The sequence below is a fragment of the Microtus oregoni genome, unplaced genomic scaffold, assembly GCF_018167655.1.
Source record: "Microtus oregoni isolate MIOR12 unplaced genomic scaffold, Mior012 000019F_ref0000042, whole genome shotgun sequence".
In the NCBI taxonomy this organism is placed as follows: Eukaryota; Metazoa; Chordata; class Mammalia; order Rodentia; family Cricetidae; genus Microtus; species Microtus oregoni.
In genome coordinates this window covers 5,152,509-5,173,264 of record NW_024543078.1, presented here as the reverse complement: position 1 = coordinate 5,173,264, position 20,756 = coordinate 5,152,509, and the positions used below count along the sequence as shown (strand labels likewise).

The 20,756-nt window shown below is 40.0% G+C and overlaps 1 pseudogene; it reads right to left on the bottom strand.

Moving 5' to 3' along the window:
• Positions 1-16,227, bottom strand: part of LOC121459574 — a 50,912-nt pseudogene extending 34,685 nt beyond the window's left edge.
• Between the last annotated feature and the right edge of the window lie 4,529 nt (positions 16,228-20,756).

The following is a 20,756-nucleotide window of genomic DNA, read 5'->3' as shown; positions in this document are numbered from 1 at the left end:
AAGACTCAGTCACAACAGCAGCTATGTCTTCTAGCTCTGCTGCACCATGGAAGGGTCAGCAGTGGCTAAACCCTTGCAGACTCTTCTTCCCCTTCCCTCCAGATGAAAAATTCATTGATCAAAAGGTTCTGCAATGTTCTGTGTTGCTTGAACATCTGAGATAATCATAAGTAGCAATTATATAAGTTAAATAAGCACAGGCACCAAGTCAAAAATGGAATAAACACATTTTCAATAGTTTTCTTCTGGCAGGAGTTTAGCAGAAGTGCTGTAAAGATAATGACAGTGTTATCCCCATCCTGTTATGCACCATGAGGAAGAGGAGGGACAGCACTTGAAGACTTTGAAAATTCAACATATAAGTGGGCCACTGATTGATTGGGGCTGCAGGACAAAGACTCGGAGACTTGTTTCTCCTGAGAGTCCCGAGCAGGGGCAGAAGCTGCATTTATAAGCACAAGAATTACACATATAGTGACAATTATCATCAATTAGGATTTAGAGATTAGGGATTTCTTTGAATGTTCCACCATTGTCAATCGACACATAAAGCAAGATTTTCAGTTCACCCAATCAGATTCGTTTGTTCCTTCAGTTGTTAGGAACAGCCATAATGTTTCTAAAAACTAGAGATGAATAATGACCATTTCTATGGTTTATGGAAGAATTGATCAGCCATTGGAAACATTTCAGCTCCCCCAGGGATTGGAAACCTGAACTTGTTTTCACTCTGCAGGGAAAATGGAGTCTGAAGTCATAATGGCAGTACTCAGGCCAAAGTGGTTTAGCCTGCTCCCTTCAACAGAAGATGTGGGAGATGCTTAAAGTAAGCTCAGTGGGTCTTCATGTCTTGCCTGTTTCAGTTACTAAGTGATCTTGAAGAGTCCAACAACTTCTTTGTGCCTTGGTTTCTTAACTTTGGGGTTAATTAGAAATGTCCATATTCCTCAGAATATTGGTCCAAGAAAATAAAATGGGGTGATGATAAATTCTGGTTGTATGTATTTGGGGGAAAGAAAAGTAGAAATAGAGTCAAGAGTTATTGTCACATGATATGATCATATGTATATGCATACTTTATACACAAAAATGTGTTAAAGATTTTACTTTTAGTGTTAATTTTAATTATGAGTATATGTGTACTTAGGATTTCTATGAAACACCATGAACAAAGAGTAAGTTACAGAGGAAAAGGTTTATTTGGCTTATAATTTTATATCTTTCATCTTCATAAGAAATAAGAAGAAAAACTCAAAAAGAGAAGAATCCTGGAAGCAGAAGATAATGCAGAGGCCATGGAGGGTTGCTGCTTCCTGGCTTGCTTCCCATGGCATGCTCAATCTGCTTTCTTATAGAACCGAGGACCACCAGCCCAAGGATGGCACCATCCTCAATGAGTTGGGCCCTTCCCCATCAATCACTAATTTAAAAAAATGCCTTATAGCTGGCTCTTATGGAGGCATTTTCTCAGTTTAGGGACATCCATTCAGATAACTCTAATTTGTGTGTCCTGTTGACATAAGACTCCCTGGCATTGGGTGTACCTGTGTATATGAGTGCAAGTGCCTATGGAAACCAAACAGCGTCTGATGCTCTGGAACTGGAATAACAGCAATTGTGAACCAATTGACATTGGTGGGTGCTCAAAACAGAACTGAGGTCTTCCGTAAAAGCAGCATGAATTCTTAACTGCCGAGCCAACTCTTTGGGCTGTAAGTTTGACTGTCGCTAATAAACAACCAGGCAAAGTGCCACACCCCATAATCAACAGCACTCAGGGAGCTGAGAGAGGAGAATGCAGAGTTCAAGGCCAGCCTCAACTACATGAGACTCAGTCTTTAAAAACCACTCAACAAGTAAAAACAAAACAAACTACTATAATTATGAGCCAATTACTTAACCTCCTCGCTACCATATCAGCAACTCTGAGGAGATATAGTTTCTGGTACACAAGGGTAATTGTTAGGTCAAAGTAAAATTATGTAGGAAAATCTAGCCTGGACGGAGGTTTTCCAATTAACAGAGAAATAATTATTTTAATTAATGGCGTTTATTTTCTAACATGGTAACATTCTATTTGTTCTATATAATGTATCAGAAATTTTATGATCAAATGAAAAAGTTACCCAATATCTGGACACATGCACACGGCTGTGAGATCCTAATTAACAACTAAGTGACTGTAAGAGTGGAATCTGTTATGGAAAGAGAGAACAAGGTAAACAACAGTGAAATAATTTTACTTGTTTTAATATTATTAAGGTTTTTTTGGACATATATGTAAATTTTCATAAACATCTCTTTAATATTCATGTGTGTTCTAATTTTTATGTTTTTTTTACTTATTTTTAAAAAAATTATTTTACTCTGCAACTACAGTCCTTCCTCTCACCCCTAACTCCCAACCACCTCTCACCTTCCCCCAGTCCAAACCCCATTCACACCTCTCAAAAGGTAAGGACTCCCATAGGGAGTCAACAAAGTCTGGCCCATTGAGTTGAGGCAGGACCTAGTCCCTCCTCGCTACATTAAGGTTGAGCATGGCATCCACCATAGAGAATGGGCTCTGACAAGCTAGCATATGCATCAGGGATAGACTCTTGTCTTACTGCCAGTAACCCCTCAGACTGAACAAGCTACACAACTGACTTCACATGCAGAGAGCCTTGTTCAGTCCCTTGGAAGATCCACAGCTGTTGGTCTCGAGTTCATGACTATCCACAAACTTGGTTCTGGTTTCACTGTAGATTTCCCCTTAATGATCTTGACCTCCCTTGTTCATATATTCCCTCCTCCCTCTCTTTGACAGGATTCCTAGAGTTCGACCTGGTGCTTGGTTGTAGATCTCTGGATCTGGTTCCATCAGTTACTGGATAAAGACTTTATTGTGACAGTTGGAGTATTCACCAATCTGATTACAGGGGAAAGTCAGTTCAGGAACCCCTTTTTAACTATCGCTTAGATTCTTAGCCTAATGTCATCTTTTTGGATTCCTAAAATTTCCCTAGTCTCAGGTTTCTTCCTAACCCCATAATGGCTTTCCCTATCCAGTTAACTCTTTCATTGCTCTTCCACTCCATCCCTCCCCCAAATCAAGCATACAGTTCCCTCATGTTCTCATCCCCATTACTCCTCTTTACCATCCATCTTTGACTCTAATTTATCCAGGAGATTTTATCTAATTCCACTTTCGAGAGCAGTCCCAGAATCCCTCTTAGGGTTCTCCTTGTTACTTAGCTTCTCTGGATTTGTGGATTGTAGTCTGGTTATCCTTTGCTTTACATCTAGTATCAACTTATGAGTGAGATCTTACTGTGCATGTCTTTCTGAGTCTGGGTTGTACTAATTTTAATGAGATACACATCCATATAGAATGAATATTTGTCATGAAGACTATACTTCCAGCTTTAGATGTACTAGAATATCAAACCCAATGTTGCCACAGGAAATGGGTAATTTTGAGTCATCAACTGCTCTTTTGAAACTTCATAGTTCTAATTTAATAGTTTAAGTCATGTCACTAAACAAAAGAAGAACCATGGAAAAGGGCTACTAAGTCAGCAGTTCCAGACTTTTGAGGTAAGTGGGTGACTGAAATGTATTACTTTTTCATATGTTGTAATGACTTGGGTCTAGAAATAACTCCTTTAGATCAGGTGTTAGGTCATAAAAATAATTTAGTTTTAAATGTATAGAATGTATCTACATGTAGAGTTAAGATTTATAGGTTTATATAAATACTCACACGCATATACATGTATAAATATAAATTTTTATCATGCTTTTATACTGTCTCAAGGTGAATACTGATTCAGAGAGTTCAACCATTCAATCCAGTAAGTAAGAATTGACAAAATTATATGGGTCATAATGTTAGGACACCAGGCTTATTGGCCCTAACTTCCTGGGGATTCTTTGTCTTCTGACTCCCATCATGCACTGATTTTAAGTGATTGCTAGGGATTTCAACTCAAATTCTCATGTAGACATAGCAAGCATTTATCCACTGAGTCATCTCCCCAGACCAAGTTTTCTGTATTTTACAAATACCATTTTCTTTTCAACAAGGAACTTCCAGACACAGTAATAATTAGTTGCATTAAAAGAGAAAAGGTGTTAGAAATTTACTTAGAAATGAAACAGTCTCTGAAGTCATAAATAAAGGCAGACTAACATCAAAGAAAAGGAGATTTTAAGGAATTGCTCAGGAGAAATGATGGAAATGAGATGGCCTTGAAAATAGGCTTGAGGCAGGGCAGTGATGGCACACGACTTTAATCCCAGCACTTGGGAGGCAGAGACAGGTGGATCTCTGTGAGTCTGAGGCCAGCCTGGTCTACAAGAGCTAGTTCCAGTGCCAGGAGAGCCAACATTGGGGTGAGTTTCTGACCCCGCGGAGCCAGCCCGGGACAGTGAACTCAGAAGTTCCTCAACCCCCTATCCTTCTTGGGCTCTCTGCAGGGGCTCTACTCCCTGCATACTGCCTCTTTCTTCCTATCCCACCCAGCTTGCACCCAGAACCCTCCCCACTTCAGCCACCCTGCCCTCTTTGGGCACATAACATCCCCAGCTCAGCCTGTCTGGGCACTGGGTCCGAATCCTCAGGGCAACCAAGCGGGCGGGAGTTCCAAGCAAGGTAGGTGCTTGGTTTACGAGCTACCCAACCAGCACAGAGACCTGATCTCAGTGCCAGGAGAGCCAGCATTGGGGAGAGCCATTATTGGGCACAGAGATCTGATCTCGGCACCAGGAGAGCCATCACTGGGAAGGTACATCAGTAGGCAAGGAGACCTGATCCAGTAAAAGAAGATCCATAGGGGAGCATTTGGAGGAAGAGATGGGCAGACACCAATGCAAGAATTCACCCAACAATCTGAAAAGCAACATGAAGCCACCAGAACCCAGCAACATCAAAACGGGAGGACATGAACACCTTAATCAAGAAGAAGTAGAAAAGATTGACTTCATGAAAGTGATTGACGCCCTTAAACAGCATGTAAAGAACACCCTTATAGAAATGGATGAGAAATATAACAGAAAGTTTGAAGAATTGAATAAATCAGTGAATGATACCCTAGGAAACCAAGGAAAAACAATCAAACAGATAATGGGAACAGTTCAAGACTTGAAAACTGAAATGGAGGCAAAGAAGAAAACGCAAACAGAGGGCCGGCTGGACATGGAAAATTTAAGTAAACAAACAGAGTCTACAGAAACAAGCATAACCAACAGAATACAAGAGTTAGAAGAAAGAATCTCAGATTCTGAAGATACCATAGAGAAAATAAACACACTGATCAAAGAAAACAGCAAGTCCAACAAACTCTCATCACAATACATTCAGGAAATATGGGACACAATAAAAAGACCAAACCAAAGAATAAAAGGAGTAGAAGAAGGAGAAGAAGTGCAGCTCAATGGTCCAGAAAATAAATTTAATAAAATTATAGAAGAAAACTTTCCCAACCTAAAGAAAGATATACCTATGAAGATTCAAGAAGCATATATAACACCGAATAGGCTGGATCAAAAAAAGCATCCTCTCACCATATAATAATCAAAACACAAAGCATACAGAATAAGGAAAAAATATTAAGAGCTGCAAAGGAAAAAGGCCAAATCACTTATAAAGGTAAAACTACCAGACTTACACCTGATTTCTCCATGGAAACCATGAAAGCCAGAAGGTCCTGGACAGATGTACTGCAGAAACTGAGAGACCATGGGTGCAAGCCCAGACTACTATACCCAGCCAAGCTTTCGTTCACGATAAATGGAGAAAATAAAATTTTCCAGGATAAAAACAAATTTAAACAATACATAGCCACAAATCCAGCCTTACAGAAAGTAAAAGAAGGAAAATCACTAACCAAGGAGTCCAACAATGACCACAATAACTCAGACATCTAGAGACCCTTCAACAGCGCAACTCAAAGAAGGGAAACACACAAACTCTACGACTAAAAAAGTGACTGGAGTTAACAACCACTGGTCATTAATATCACTTAATGTCAATGGTCTCAACTGACCTATAAAAAGGCACAGGCTAAGAGATTGGATAAGAAAACAGGATCCAACATTCTGCTGTTTACAAGAAACACACCTCAACCACAAAGACAGGCACCTACTCAGAGTAAAGGGCTGGGAAAAGGTGTTTCAAGCAAATGGACCTAAGAAACAAGCAGGTGTGGCCAAACTAATCTCTAACAAAGTTGACTTCAAATTTAAATCAATCAGAAGAGATGGAGAAGGGCATTTTCTACTCATAACAGGAAGAGTTCATCAGGATGAAGTCTCAATCCTGAACATCTATGCCCCTAATATAAAAGCACCCACGTACATAAAAGAAACATTGCTAAAACTCAAGGCAGTCATCAAACCGCACACACTAATAGTAGGAGACTTCAACACTCCTCTCTCACCAATGGACAGGTCAATCAGACAGAAACCTAACAGAGAATTAAGAGAATTAATGGAGGTAATGAAGCAAATGGACTTAACAGACATCTATAGAACATTCCACCCAAAAAGGAAAGAATATACCTTCTTCTCTGCAGCTCATGGAACCGTCTTGAAAATTGACCACATACTCGGTAACAAAGCTAACTTACACAGTTACAAAAAAATATTAGTAACCACCTGTGTCTTATCAGATCACCATGGATTAAAGTTAGAATTCAACAACAATGCTACCCCCAGAAAACCTACAAATTCATGGAAACTGAACAGTCAACTACTGAACCATACCTGGATTAAGGAAGAAATAAAGAAAGAAACTAAAGTCTTCCTTGAACTCAATGAAAATAAAGAAACAACATACTCAAACTTATGGGACACTATGAAAGCAGTCCTAAGAGGAAAGTTCATAGCACTAAGTGCCCACTTAAAGAAAACAGAGAAAGCTCACATTGGAGACTTAACAGCCCACCTGAAAGCCCTAGAAAAAAGAGAAGCAGACTCACCTAGGAGGAGTAGAAGACTGGAAATAATCAAACTGAGGGCTGAAATCAACAAAATAGAAACACAGGAAACAATACAAAGAATCAATGAAACAAAAAGCTGGTTCCTGGAGAAAATCAACAAGATTGACAAACCCCTATCCAAACTAATCAAACGGCAGACAGAGAATTTGCAAATTAATAAGATCAAAAATGAAAAGGGGGACATAACCACAAACACAGAAGAAATTCAGAGAATCATTAGATCTTACTACAAAAGCCTGTATGCCACAAAACTGGAAAATGTAAAGGAAATGGACACTTTTTTAGATAAATACCATATACCAAAGTTAAACCAGGACCAGGAGAACAATCTAAATAGACCTGTTAGTTGCGAAGAATTAGAAGTGGTTATCAAAAACCTCCCTACCAAAAAAAGCCCAGGACCAGATGGTTTCAATGCGGAATTCTACCAGAACTTCCAAGAAGAGCTCATACCCATACTCCTTAATGTATTTCACAATATAGAAACAGAAGAGGCATTGTCAAATTCCTTTTATGAAGCTACAGTTACCCTGATACCAAAACTGCACAAAGACTCAACCAAGAAAGAGAATTACAGGCCAATCTCACTCATGAACATCAACGCAAAAGTCATCAACAAAATACTGGCAAACCGAATCCAAGAACACATTAGAAAAATTATCCATCATGATCAAGTAGGCTTCATTCCAGAGATGCAGGGCGGTTCAACATACGAAAATCTATCAATGTAATCCATCATATAAATAAACTGAAAGAAAAAAACCATATGATCATTTCATTAGATGCTGAAAAAACATTTGACAAAATTCAACATCCCTTTATGATAAAAGTCTTGGAGAGATTAGGGATACAAGGGTCATACCTAAATATAATAAAAGATATATACAGCAAGCCGACAGCTAACATCAAATTAAATGGAGAGAAACTCAAAGCCATCCCACTAAACTCAGGAACACGACAAGGATGTCCACTCTCTCCATACCTCTTCAATATAGTGCTTGAAGTTCTAGCAATAGCAATAAGACAACATAAGGGGATCAAGGGGATTCAAATTGGAAAGAAAGAAGTGAAACTTTCGTTATTTGCAGATGATATGATAGTGTACATAAGCGACCCCCAAAACTCCAGCAAAGAACTTTTACAGCTGATAAACACCTTTAGTAATGTGGCAGGATACAAGATCAACTCCAAAAAATCAGTCGCCCTCTTATACACAAAGGATATGGAAGCAGAGAGGGAAACCAGAGAAGCTTCACCTTTCACGATCGCCACAAACAGCATAAAATATCTTGGGGTAACTCTAACCAAGGAAGTGGAAGATCTATTTGACAAGAACTTTAAGGCATTGAAGAAAGAAATTGAGGAGGATACCAGAAAATGGAAGGACCTCCCTTGCTCTTGGATTGGGAGGATCAACATAGTAAAAATCGCAATTCTACCAAAGGCAATTTATAGATTCAATGCAATTCCCATCAAGGTCCCATCAAAATTCTTCACAGATCTGCAGAGGACAATAATCAACTTTATATGGAAAAACAAAAAACCCAGGATAGCCAAAACAATCCAATACAATAAAGGATCTTCTGGAGGCATTACCATCCCTGACTTCAAACTCATTACAGAGCTACAGTGATGAAAACAGTGTGGTACTGGCATAAAAACAGAGAAGTCGACCACTGGAATCATATAGAAGACCCGAATTTTAACCCACAAACCTATGATCACCTCATTTTCGATAAAGGAGCTAAAAGTATACAATGGAAGAAAGAAAGCATTTTCAACAAATGGTGCTGGCATAACTGGATGTCAACCTGTAGAAGAATGAAAATAGACCCATATCTATCACCATGCACAAAACTCAAGTCCAAGTGGATCAAAGACCTCAATTTCAATCTGAACACACTGAACCTGATAGAAGAGAAAGTGGGAACTACTCTACAACATATGGGCACAGGAGATCACTTCCTATGTATAACCCCAGCAGCACAGACATTAAGGGCAACATTGAATAAATGGGACCTACTAAAACTGAGAAGCTTCTGTAAAGCAAAGGACACTGTCACTAAGACAAAAGGTAACCTACTGACTGGGAGAAGATCTTCACCAACCCCGCAACAGACAAAGGTCTGATCTCCAAAATATATAGAGAACTCAGGAAAATAGATTTTAAAATGCTAATTAACCCAATTAAAAAATGGGGCACTGAACTGAACAGAGAATTCTCAACAGAAGTTCAAATGGCCAAAAGACACTTAAGGTCGTGCTCAACCTCCTTAGCGATCAGGGAAATGCAAATCAAAACAACTTTGAGATATCATCTTACACCTGTCAGAATGGCTAAGATCAAAAACACCAATGAGAGCCTTTGCTGGAGAGGCTGTGGAGGAAGGGGTAAACTCATCCATTGCTGGTGGGAATGCAATCTTGTGCAATCACTTTGGAAATCAGTGTTTCGGTTTCTCAGGAAATTCGGGATCAACCTACCCCTGGACCCAGCAATACCACTCTTGGGAATATACCCAAGAGATACCCTATCATATGACAAGAGCATTTGTTCAACTATGTTCATAGCAGTATTATTTGTAATAGCCAGAACCTGAAAACAACCTAGATGCCCTTCAATGGAAGAATGGATGAAGAAAGTGTGGAATATATACACATTAGAGTACTACTCTGCGGTAAAAAAAACAATGACTTCTCGAATTTTGCATGCAAATGGATGGAAATAGAAAACACTATACTGAGTGAGGTAACCCAGACCCAAAAAGATGAACATGGGATGTACTCACTCATAATTGGTTTCTAGCCATAAATAAGGGTCACGGAGTCTACAATTGGTGAACCTAAAGAAGCTAAGTGACAAGGTGAACCCAAGGAAAAACATATAGTTATCCTCTTGGCTATGGGAAGTAGACAAAATTGCTGGGGAAAAAAATTGGGATCTTGGGGGTGGGATGGGATGGGGGTAAGGGGAGATGGGGAGAGAAAAGGGAGAAGGGGAGGATGTGGGGAACTTGGGGGTAAAGGATGATTGGGATAAAGGAAGGTTGGATAGGGGAGCACGGAAGCACAATTCTTAGTTAAGGGAGCCACCTTAGGGTTGGCAAGAGACTTGAACCTAGAGTGGCTCCCAGGAGCCCAAGGCGATGCCCCAGTTAGTTCCTTGGGCAGCTGAGGATAGGGAACCTGAAATGACCCTATCCTATAGCAATACTGACGAATATCTTGCATATCACCATAGAACCTTCATCTGGTGATGGATGGAGATAGAGACAGAGACCCACACTGGAGCATTGGACTGAGCTCCCAAGGTCCCAATGAGGAGCAGAAGGAGGGAGAACATGAGCAAAGAAGTCGGGACCACGAGGGGTGCACCCACCCACTGAGACAGTAGGGCTGATCTATTGGGAGCTCACCAAGGCGAGCTGGACTGTGACTGCAAAAGCATGGGATAAAACCGGACTCTTTGAACTTGGCGAACAATGAGGGCTGATGAGACACCAAGGACAATGGCACGGGGTTTTGATCCTACTTAATGTGCTGGCTTTGTGGGAGCCTAGCTAGTTTGGATGTTCACCTTCCTAGATATGGACGGAGGGGGGAGGACCTTGGACTTTCCACAGGGCAGGGAACCCTGACTGTTCTTTGGACTGGAGAGAGAGGGGGAGAGGAGTAGGGTTAGGGGGAGATGGGTGGGAGGAGGGGGAGGGAAATGGGAGGCTGGGAGGAGGCAGAAACTTGTTTTTTTTTTCTTTTCTCAATAAAAAAAAAAAAGAGCTAGTTCCAGGACAGGCTCCAAAGCTACAGAGAAACCCTGTCTAGAAAAACAAAAAGAAAAGAAAAAGAAAATAAATTAGGCTTTAGGAAAAAACTTAATATTACAAAAAAAAGTCTTTAAAATTTGAAATGTTATTGATACCTTAATTTAACTTTAATATAGAATAAGCAGAATATCTATTTTATCTACAGAATATCTCTGGATGGTCATGTAGTGATACCTTAAACTCACATGCTATTAAAAATCCAACAGTCAAGCCATTGTGTTATCATCTTTTTTCCTTTAATGTCTGTCATTTGAGTTGGAAATGGCTACACAGGTATGTTCCTTGCTGTGTATCTCAGAATTATACAGTGAGAACTCAGAGATTACTTCAGAGGTCAATGCAAATCTCATGATGATAGACCTTATTTAACATAGACCTTATTTAACACAGCTATAAGGGACACCATCACCAGAGATGCGCATCTGATGGAGGTAACTTATTTAGCAAGGTTATTAGGTAGATTCCCTGCTGCATGTGCTAGCTGTCCTCACTGAAGACTTCTTGTGTGAAGAGGTCTTTCTCTCACATTACAACTTGGGGAGTCTTTCTACAGATCTACAGTGTGTTATTTGTTTACTGGACACAATTTCCCTGATGCGTTGGTATATTGGATGACTATCTCACCAATGCGTGATTCTGAATGTGATTACAAGAAAGTAATCACAGCCAAAACCCTTACTCTCTCTCTCTCTCAACCAGGTTCTTGTATAAACTGAGAAATTACCCTCCTGCAATTATCAGTGTTAGTGTCCATGCAAAAAGACCTCTATTGACACATTCCCAGATTCCCAAGGAAAAAAATTACAGCATATTTGAAATTTTTGAGCATAAGCTCTCAGAGAGCTAAAGAACAGATGTCCTGGATTCACTCTGCCAGATATGGGACAATGCTGTCTCATGCGAACCTCGCCATAACGTTAAAGCACACCTATTCTTTGCTTACCAGTATGGTAACTAAAGCCCCATGTCTCAAAAGTTATCTCACTGTACCCCCTGCCCTCTGTTCTCAGTCTCACTTCTGTAACCTTGGACCCTTACGTTGCCATGGCAATGATTCTGCCCTTATTGCTTAGACTCAGAATGTGCTTCTGACCAATGAGAGCTATTCTTGTAACTCTTTCTTTTGCTTCAAGTCTCTGGGGGAGGAAAGAAAGTTTAGAGATCAGAATAAAAGAAGAAGCTAGAAGAAGAAGCTAGGAGGGATTACAAGTAGGACAAGAGACTAGACTATTCTAGAGACTAGAATAGAAGAAGCTAGAAGAATAAACGAGGTGGGATTAGAAGTAGGACAGGACTATTGGGGCAAAAACAGAACAATAAAGACCATGATTCTCAGAATGTGTGTGAAGTTACTATAGAAAGCTTGGACCCACCTCCTTCATTCCTGAGTACATTTCACCTTTGGAACCCTGGGTAGGGGCTGGAGCAGGACTCTTAGCCCCTACAGTTCCAAACCCACTTTCAAATGCTCTTGTTTCTGTTTCATTACCCATTAGGGAGAACCAGATATTCTCACATGGGCATTTGTAGAATAGTAACCACTGGAGCATAAGTAAAATATTTTAAAATATCTTATTTTCATGATTTTTTTAATGTAGTGCATCAGGTCAAGGGTTTTGTTATGACATCCCGTGAATATAAACCGTTCTACTTTGCTATATTCACTTCAACCAACCTACAGATTTATGATATCCAAGTAGTGCCAATATTAATTTTCACTTTCAATATCTATTAACTTTGCTCTACATTTAAAATTTTCATGAGAAGTAGAGATAAAAAATAAAGCACAAAGATAATCCTGGCAAATGGAAATACTTACAAATAAAACTCCCTTGATATAAAAACCTGCTCAGGTATTTAATCTCTAGGAACTACTTAAAATTTCAAAGATATAATGTTGGATTCCTCAAGAATGCCTCCTAAAAATAAAGAATATTGCCCCAAATTCAAAATTAATTGACCCAAATCAAAGACAACTGGTGTTACCACATGACATGAGGAGTGCTCAGTAGTAACACAATGGAGTGCTGCCCAGCAGAAAAAAAACGATGACATCTTGAAATTTGTGGGCAAATGGATGGATCTAGAAAACATCATACTGAGTGAGGTAACCCAAAGCCAGAAATATAAATATCCTATGTACTCACTCATAAGTAAGTGACTTTGGACACAAGGCAAAGAAAAACCAGCCTACAATCTCAGAGAACCTAGACAACAATGAGGACCCTAAGGGAGACATACATGGATCTAATCAACATGGGAAGTAGAAAAAGACACAGCCTCCTGAGTAAATTAGGAGTGTGGGGATCATGGTAGAGGGCAGAAGGGGAGGGGAGAGGAAAGGAGTGGAGTGGAGAAAATATATATATATTTTAATAAAAATAATAAAAAAAGAAGTTTATAAGAATAAGGAAGAGGCAGCATCGGATTTTAAACAGGCACATGATGCAATCCTATTTAAGTTTTAGTAAAATACGTAGGTGACCTTGTGCAATACTGATCAGAAATAGGTTACATGACTATCAGATAAACCAGTTCCCACAGTTAGGATAATCCTATCCAGGGGAAGGTGATGGAATGTGGGGCTCACTGAGGAAAGGGTAATAAGACAAATATCAGAATACACAAACTAAATATAAGAAATGCTGGACTAAATACCCTTGAAAACACTGCTCAATGCAGTGTACGGCTTGAAGGACCAACACACTGCTTAGAGGAGGAAGCAGTTAAAGATGGAGGACAGGACACACAGCTTGTAATAGGTAATGTATATATGCATATTTATAATTTATACATAGCAATTAATTTAATATACATATATAGAAATGTGAACAAGAATCATATTATGATAGATAGAGTGTACCAATATCAACAATAGACACTATGTAAGGAACATGACTCATTGTCATAGTTTCAGTGCTGCTGCTGTGATAAAACACTGAACAGGATCAGCTGTGAAGGCTCAAGTCTACCACCTCAGGTAAGTCACAGCAGGAAAGCAAGCAGCCAGTGTCAGCACACCCACCATCAAGACAGAGAGAAACACATGCTCCCATGCTGCCTACTTGCTTGATCTCGGTTGTTTTCTTCACTCTCAGATGGTTTAGGTCCCACTGTGTAGAATGGTTCCATAAAGAGGAAACTAGGTCAACTAGGGATCAAGGGAATCCCATCGACAGGCCCACAGGCTAGTCTGAGATAATTTCTCTGTACATTTTCACAAGTTGACTTTTAAAACACTTACACTTGTTGGTAGTGCAAGTCTTTAATTCCAGCACCCAGGAGGCAGAGGCAAGATCTCTGTGTGTTTGAGACCAGCCTTGTCTACAGAGCAAGTTTCAAGGCAGCCTCAAGTATCCAAAGCAACACAGAGAAACTCTGTCTTCTTGAAACAACCAAAAAACAAACAAACAAACAAAGCAAAACAAAACAAACACATATCACACCACAGTCACTGATGTTATTGTCTGAGATCTAGGGCTTTACTTTGCAGACCTCAAGTGCTGATCTCAAGTGCTGGATTATATCTATCAGCCATACCAACTGCCCCTAACTTATTATTATTATTATTATTATTATTATTATTATTATTATTATTATTATTATGTCACTGTAGTGTGGATATGAAATAAGCTTAAAGGAGTTCTGTCTATCTTTCCTGTTTTTACTTCAACCACCATGTCCACAGGTACTCTGAAAGTCAGAGGAGGTGTTGACCATCTCCTACAACTTCTCTGTCCAGCACCTTCAGAATCTTAGTGTAGTTGTGATGGGAGTAGTTGATTGGAAACCTCTGACCTGGAAGTTGCCCTGGCTTGGACTCCAACTCCCAGCCTGCCAAGTGCTGACCCCTCCCTGGGTAGGGTCAGCACCCTTCCCCAGGCTATTTGGGCTTGTGTATGAAAGAAGAACACGTGGTTTGGGTTTGTGTGTGTGCTCTCTCTGTCTTTCCCCTGCCATGCCCCCCAGCCACCCAGGATGGCTGTCTATTAAACACGGGCATTTGATGCATTTTAATCTGGTCTGATTGGATTTCTTTGCGCCAGTGGAGTGGCTCGTTTTAGGATGTTTCCTAACAGTAGTCACCTCAGATCGTACTTTCACTAGGAACTCATGCTTGTTTCTGATGATGCCCTTACTGCCAACTCAACTGGTTTGGCTGAGTAGATACGTCCATTCCCCGGCACCACTGTCATCCATATTTCTCGGGTGAGTGTTCAGGTCAGTTCATTTGGATATGATTTGTACACTTCAGTATATCACTTTTCCATATTCACACAAGTGCTTATTGATTAGGACCATGCTAGTGAACTGCAGCGATGCTCACATTCCACACTGGGAGCTGTCGGCACACATCCCTGAAGGCAGAATATTATAGGAGGAACTTCAGTAAGCATATATGATTTTAACTGTCCTACAACATGGTTCCTACTGGTTTACCAGACTTCCTACTGACACAGTACAACCAGACAACCAAGAGCTCCAGTTTGTGTCAGAAAAGGTTAAACATGTTACTTTTTCCCAGGTGAACTTAACAGGGGGAGAACTGAGTGGTTACCATGGCAACTGAGGTAGCAGGCTCTAAAGGAGCTGACAGCCTCCACTGGAGACTGCAGAGGGCTAGGTCTCCTAACAGGGGTGAAGAGAAATGGTTCCCAGACTCAAGTTCACTCTCCTTGTTCTTGGACTCAAGGCTCTGACATCAAAAACTATTCAGAGTCTGCTGTGAAAAACAGAAACTCATGTCCTAGCAGAGTCAGTCTGTGCCGACTTTCTCTGCCGAAGATGTTTTTTCTTCTTAGGCTGTCCATTTCCCAACATGAAATGAGGCAGGGTTTCCATCCCTCACACCGTACATTGCAGGGGCTGTGGACTTAACTGCCCAGCATGCAGCCTTGCGGTCCAACTGTTGGGGTGTGCACCTATCATCCAACCACTTGGGATGTGCAGTCAAGAGGACTAAAGTTCTAGTACACCCTTGACTACACAGCCAGATTGAGAATAACCTGGGCTACAGTAGATCCTGTCTGAAAACTCAATCATAAAGTTAGTCAAAGAACTAATAAAAATAAATAAATAAAAACAAAGCTTACCCTGAATCAATGCCTGTCTCAGCCACTGCTGCTCTCTGAGGTTAGATGTGTTCTCATTAACCGACACTTTGCAATGAAAGGGGACAAAACTGGGGTCCAAAACTCCACAGGAGAACGGCATAGGAAATTTACATGTGAGGAGCTGGAATGAAACTTTTTACCAACATATCTCTGCTGTCGTGGAGAGAGGAGGACAGTAATGTGTGCAGGAAAAGTAATGGGATGCAGAACCTACTGGAACCATACCTGTTCAAGTACACATGGACATGTCTCTGTCTCCTTACAATTCACTGCAGAAGTGACCTTTCCCACGTTCCTATCCGCCATTTGTTGACTTAACTGACTGTATACTCAAGCGTGTGGGCACTGTATCATTATTTATTGATCTCACTCCCATGATGAGTCTATCTTACACATTGATCCATAAAATCACATTTGAGGATCTTATCACTTCTGATCTAATTCATAATAAATTCCAAGATATAATTGTTCTTGGGTTATTTTTTGTGTTTGTCCTACATTAATAACTAATTCATCCAGGTTTCACAAAACATAATCCTTCTTCATTGTACAAAACCAACACATACTCCTGGAATAGTGGAATTCCTGTGAGTGATGTTATTTCTGGTATTTTAAACTTATTTTAACAGACATATCATAGTGTCATAAGTATGAATACACTACACTTAAACTGATCTTTATAACTGCCAGGATTAACACACTGTTTAGCTCTGATATGTTATCTACAGGCTGCTCTTTGACTTTATATACCAATGACTCTTCTTTCTAATTACCTTGAAATCTGATTTGTTAGAACCTTATCTGAGTTTATAAGTTATGTAAAGGTCAACCGAGGGCTATTGGCCTGAATTTAATATTAAGTTTATCTTTTTAAGTGGTCTGATGTTCCACTCATTAATCTGTTCTGTATTCTTTTTTCACTTTTGATATTTCCATGTATCCACTTTATTAGTTTTCATTATGTTTTTCAGGTATCTGAAAAAATATGAACCAATCTGTGATGTGTTACACTTTGCTTAGCTACTCTTTTGTTCATCTCATGTAGGGATAAGTCCCGCCCCTTAGGGGGCGTGTTCTCCTCGGGCTATTGTTTACCTATAAATCTGGCAAGTGTGCTCTCAGCACTTGCTTCTGCTTTCCTGGTTTCTGCGGGAATGGTGGTTCTGTAAGTCTATTTCCCCATTAAAGCTGTATATATTTTTACAATCTGTCTGCATTCATTTACGCCATTACATTTTGTCGTCCAACGTCGGGCTATTTGGCCCCCTACCTGGCATGGGGGGCGCAAGCTCCATCTTTCCCAGCCTTTGCGAGCAAGATTAGCTACCGGAGCTCAGGAAGTGTGATTGGACTCAAGTGCGTAGCCCATTAGCTAACACAGCACGCTCCGGGTGTCGGGTTTTTTTTAGTTCATGACTCAGGCCCCAGTGCTGAGTCCAAGATACACTCGGCCTTCAGGCCCATTATATCCAGAGAGGCAGACGATCTCTGGGAGTTCGAGGCCGGCCAGGCGGTGGTGGCACACGCCTTTAATCCCAGCACTTGGGAGGCAGAGGCAGGCGGATCTCTGGGAGTTCGAGGCCGGCCTGGTCTAAAAGAGCTAGTTCCAGGACAGGCTCCAAAACCACAGAGACCACCACTGGCAGGAACTGATCACTGCAGGTAAAAAAATTTTCTTTTATAAATAAAATGTCTGAACACATTACCATTCAAGAATTTAACAGTTTTTTTAATTGTACCATGTGGGAGATTTTACAAAAGGTGTCTATCACCCCACATCTATGGATCCTTCTGGGATTCGTAGTTTTCCTTGGCACTACATGGTTTGATAATAGAAATATGATAAAGTCTTTACGACACGAATCCAGGATTCTTAAGGCAGAGGTTGAATGCTTAAAAACAATTGAGAATGACAACAATCTTCTCAAGAATCAGTTTGAAGTTCTCCAGGAAGAGAACAGATCTTTGTTTAACATGATTCGATCAACTGAGCAAAATTTTAAAAAGGTACAGGCTGATGCTAAGGAGAAATTCATTACTATGGAAGAGGGAACAGCTGATTTGGATCATAAGCTTCAGTCCCTTTCTGTAAAAGTGAAACATTAACTGAGAGAATCAAAACTGCTGAATGTGACAATCAGATTGTGTCTAAAGCTTATGACAGGTTGGTGAAAAGATTGTCAATACAAGAAGGCACAGCTTATGCCATAAAAATTATGTCCAAAGATGAGATGTTATCTCTGATGGACAAACTTCATACTTTAGAATCCTCAATGAAGGCTTTGGAACATAATTCTGGACAGGAGATTCAGACATTGCAGAAGGCAATGGTGAATAGAATTGAAAAGATTGAGGAATTTCTAAATTCTGATGAAGAAGAGCAAAGGGTAGAAAGGCAAATTTTAACTACATCTGTGGATAAATCTCTCCAGGACAATTTCCACAAAGCCCTACCTACAGCTCTACCTGCCTTTCCAGTAATAACAACAGAGAAGGTAATTGGTTCCAGAAACCCTAGGGTCATCAAGGAGGATACATGGGAGCTTGTCCGTATGAATGATCTCAAAGAAATTAAACAGGCTGTCATGACTTCTGGGATGCACGCATCTATTTTTATAGAGATGCTAAGTTCTTGGGCCACGACAAGCAGAGCAAAACCTCGGACTGGCTCCAGCTGAGCTCTGAGGCACTTGAGAGTGGACTGCAATTGAAATGGAAATGCTTATTCAGGCAAGAGGCTAGACTTTTAGATCAGCAGGAAAAAGCAAAGGGAATTGACATTTCCCTAGATAAAATTCTAGGTGAAGGGCTCTTTTCAGAACAAGCTAATTTGGATGAAAACACACTCTCCATTAACATTCCTGCTACTTCTAGAGCCTATATATCTGAGAATAATATTAAAAGATATTACAAATGGAGAAAACCGGCCATTTGGGCTGTGCAAGAACAAGCAATTGATGTCCCTTCAGAGATACCAACAGCCTTGCCTCTAAAATGGTTGACTGAGAAACCAATATGGACAAAGCAATGGCCTTTAGCTGAGGAAAAGTTACAGGCTTTAGAACAGCTGGTACAAGAACAATTAGATGCTGGACATATAGAAGAATCTACCAGTCCTTGGAATTCTCCTGTATTTGTGGTTAAGAAAAAATCAGGTAAATGGAGAATGGTGAGAGATCTCAGGGCCATCAACAAGGTTATTCAACCTATGGGCCCTCTGCAATCTGGGATTCCTTTGCCCTCTTTATTACCAAAAGGATGGCCTCTCATAGTTATTGATTTAAAGGATTGTTTTTTCACTATATCTTTACAAAAAGAAGATAGAGAAAAATTTGCCTTCACAGTGCCTACTTATAGCAATTCTCAACCTTCGAGGAGGTACCATTGGGCCGTCCTTCCCCAGGGTATGTTTAATAGCCCCTCCCTGTGCCAATATTTTGTGAACCAACCATTGCAAATAATACGCAAGAAATTTCCCAAATCTATAGTATACCATTACAGGGACGACATTTTGTTATCCGATTCAAACATGGATAACTTGAACAGACTGTTTGAAGAAATACAGACACTTTTACCTAAATGGGGATTGCAAATCGCTCCTGAAAAGATTCAGAAGGGAGATTCTGTTAATTATTTAGGTTATAAAATAGGTTTGCAAAAATTAAGACACAAAAGGCACAAATTAGGAGAGATCGGCTATGGACTCTTAATGACTTTCAAAGACTGTTAGGAGACATTTCCAGTCTACGACCAGCTATTGGGATAACACCTGATCTAATGATTCATTTGAACAAAACCTTCAATGGTGACAAAGATTGAAACAGTCCCAGAGAATTAACAGCTGAAGCAGAAAAGGAACACACAATGGATTGAGGAAAAATTACAACAGGCACATGTGGACAGGGTGAATCCAGAACTCGATTGTATTCTCATCATATTACCATCAAAAATTTCTCCTACAGGAATTTTAATGCAGAGAGATGATATTATCTTGGAATAGATCTTTTTACCACATAAACCAAGTAAGAAACTGAAAACTTATGTGGAAAAAGTCTCTGAGTTAATTATAAAAAGCAAGCTGAGACTTCATCAACTAGCAGGCATAGACCCAGCAGAAATTATAGTGCCTTTCTCTGCTGATGAACTAAAGAAATTATGGGAAGATAATGAACCATGGCAAAGAGCTTTGCTAATATTTTGGGAGACATTAATAACAACTATCCACAAAGCAAGCCGCTTAACTTCATAAAGAGAACTTCTTGGATCCTTCCTCGAATCGTCCGTGATGCTCCAATAACTGGAGCCCGTACATTCTATACTGATGCCAATAAATTAGGGAAGGCAGGTTACAAATCAGAAGACTTGGGTAAGGTGGAACAAAGTCCTTATGATGCTGTCCAGAAGGCAGAATTATATGCCATTCTTATGGTGCTAAGGGATTTTAAAGAATCTATTAATATAGTTACTGATTCACAATATGCAGAAAGAGTTATTTTACATATTGAAACTGCTGAATTTATACCTGATGATACAGAACGAACCTCATTGTTTATCCAGGTTCAAGATTTGATCAGGAACAGGCTTTGCCCTATGTTCATAACATACATCCGATCCCATACGGGTCTGCCAGGTCCTCTAGCACAAGGTAATGCAGAAATTGATCAATTATTGATTAGTAGTGTGCTACAAGCCTCTGAATTTCATAAAAAAAAACATCATGTTAATAACAAAGGTTTGAAGAAAGAGTTTTCTATTACAAGCTAAGGAGATTGTAAAGAAATGCCCTACTTGCTCTTTCTATAACCAAACGCCACTGCCTGCAGGAGCTAATCCAA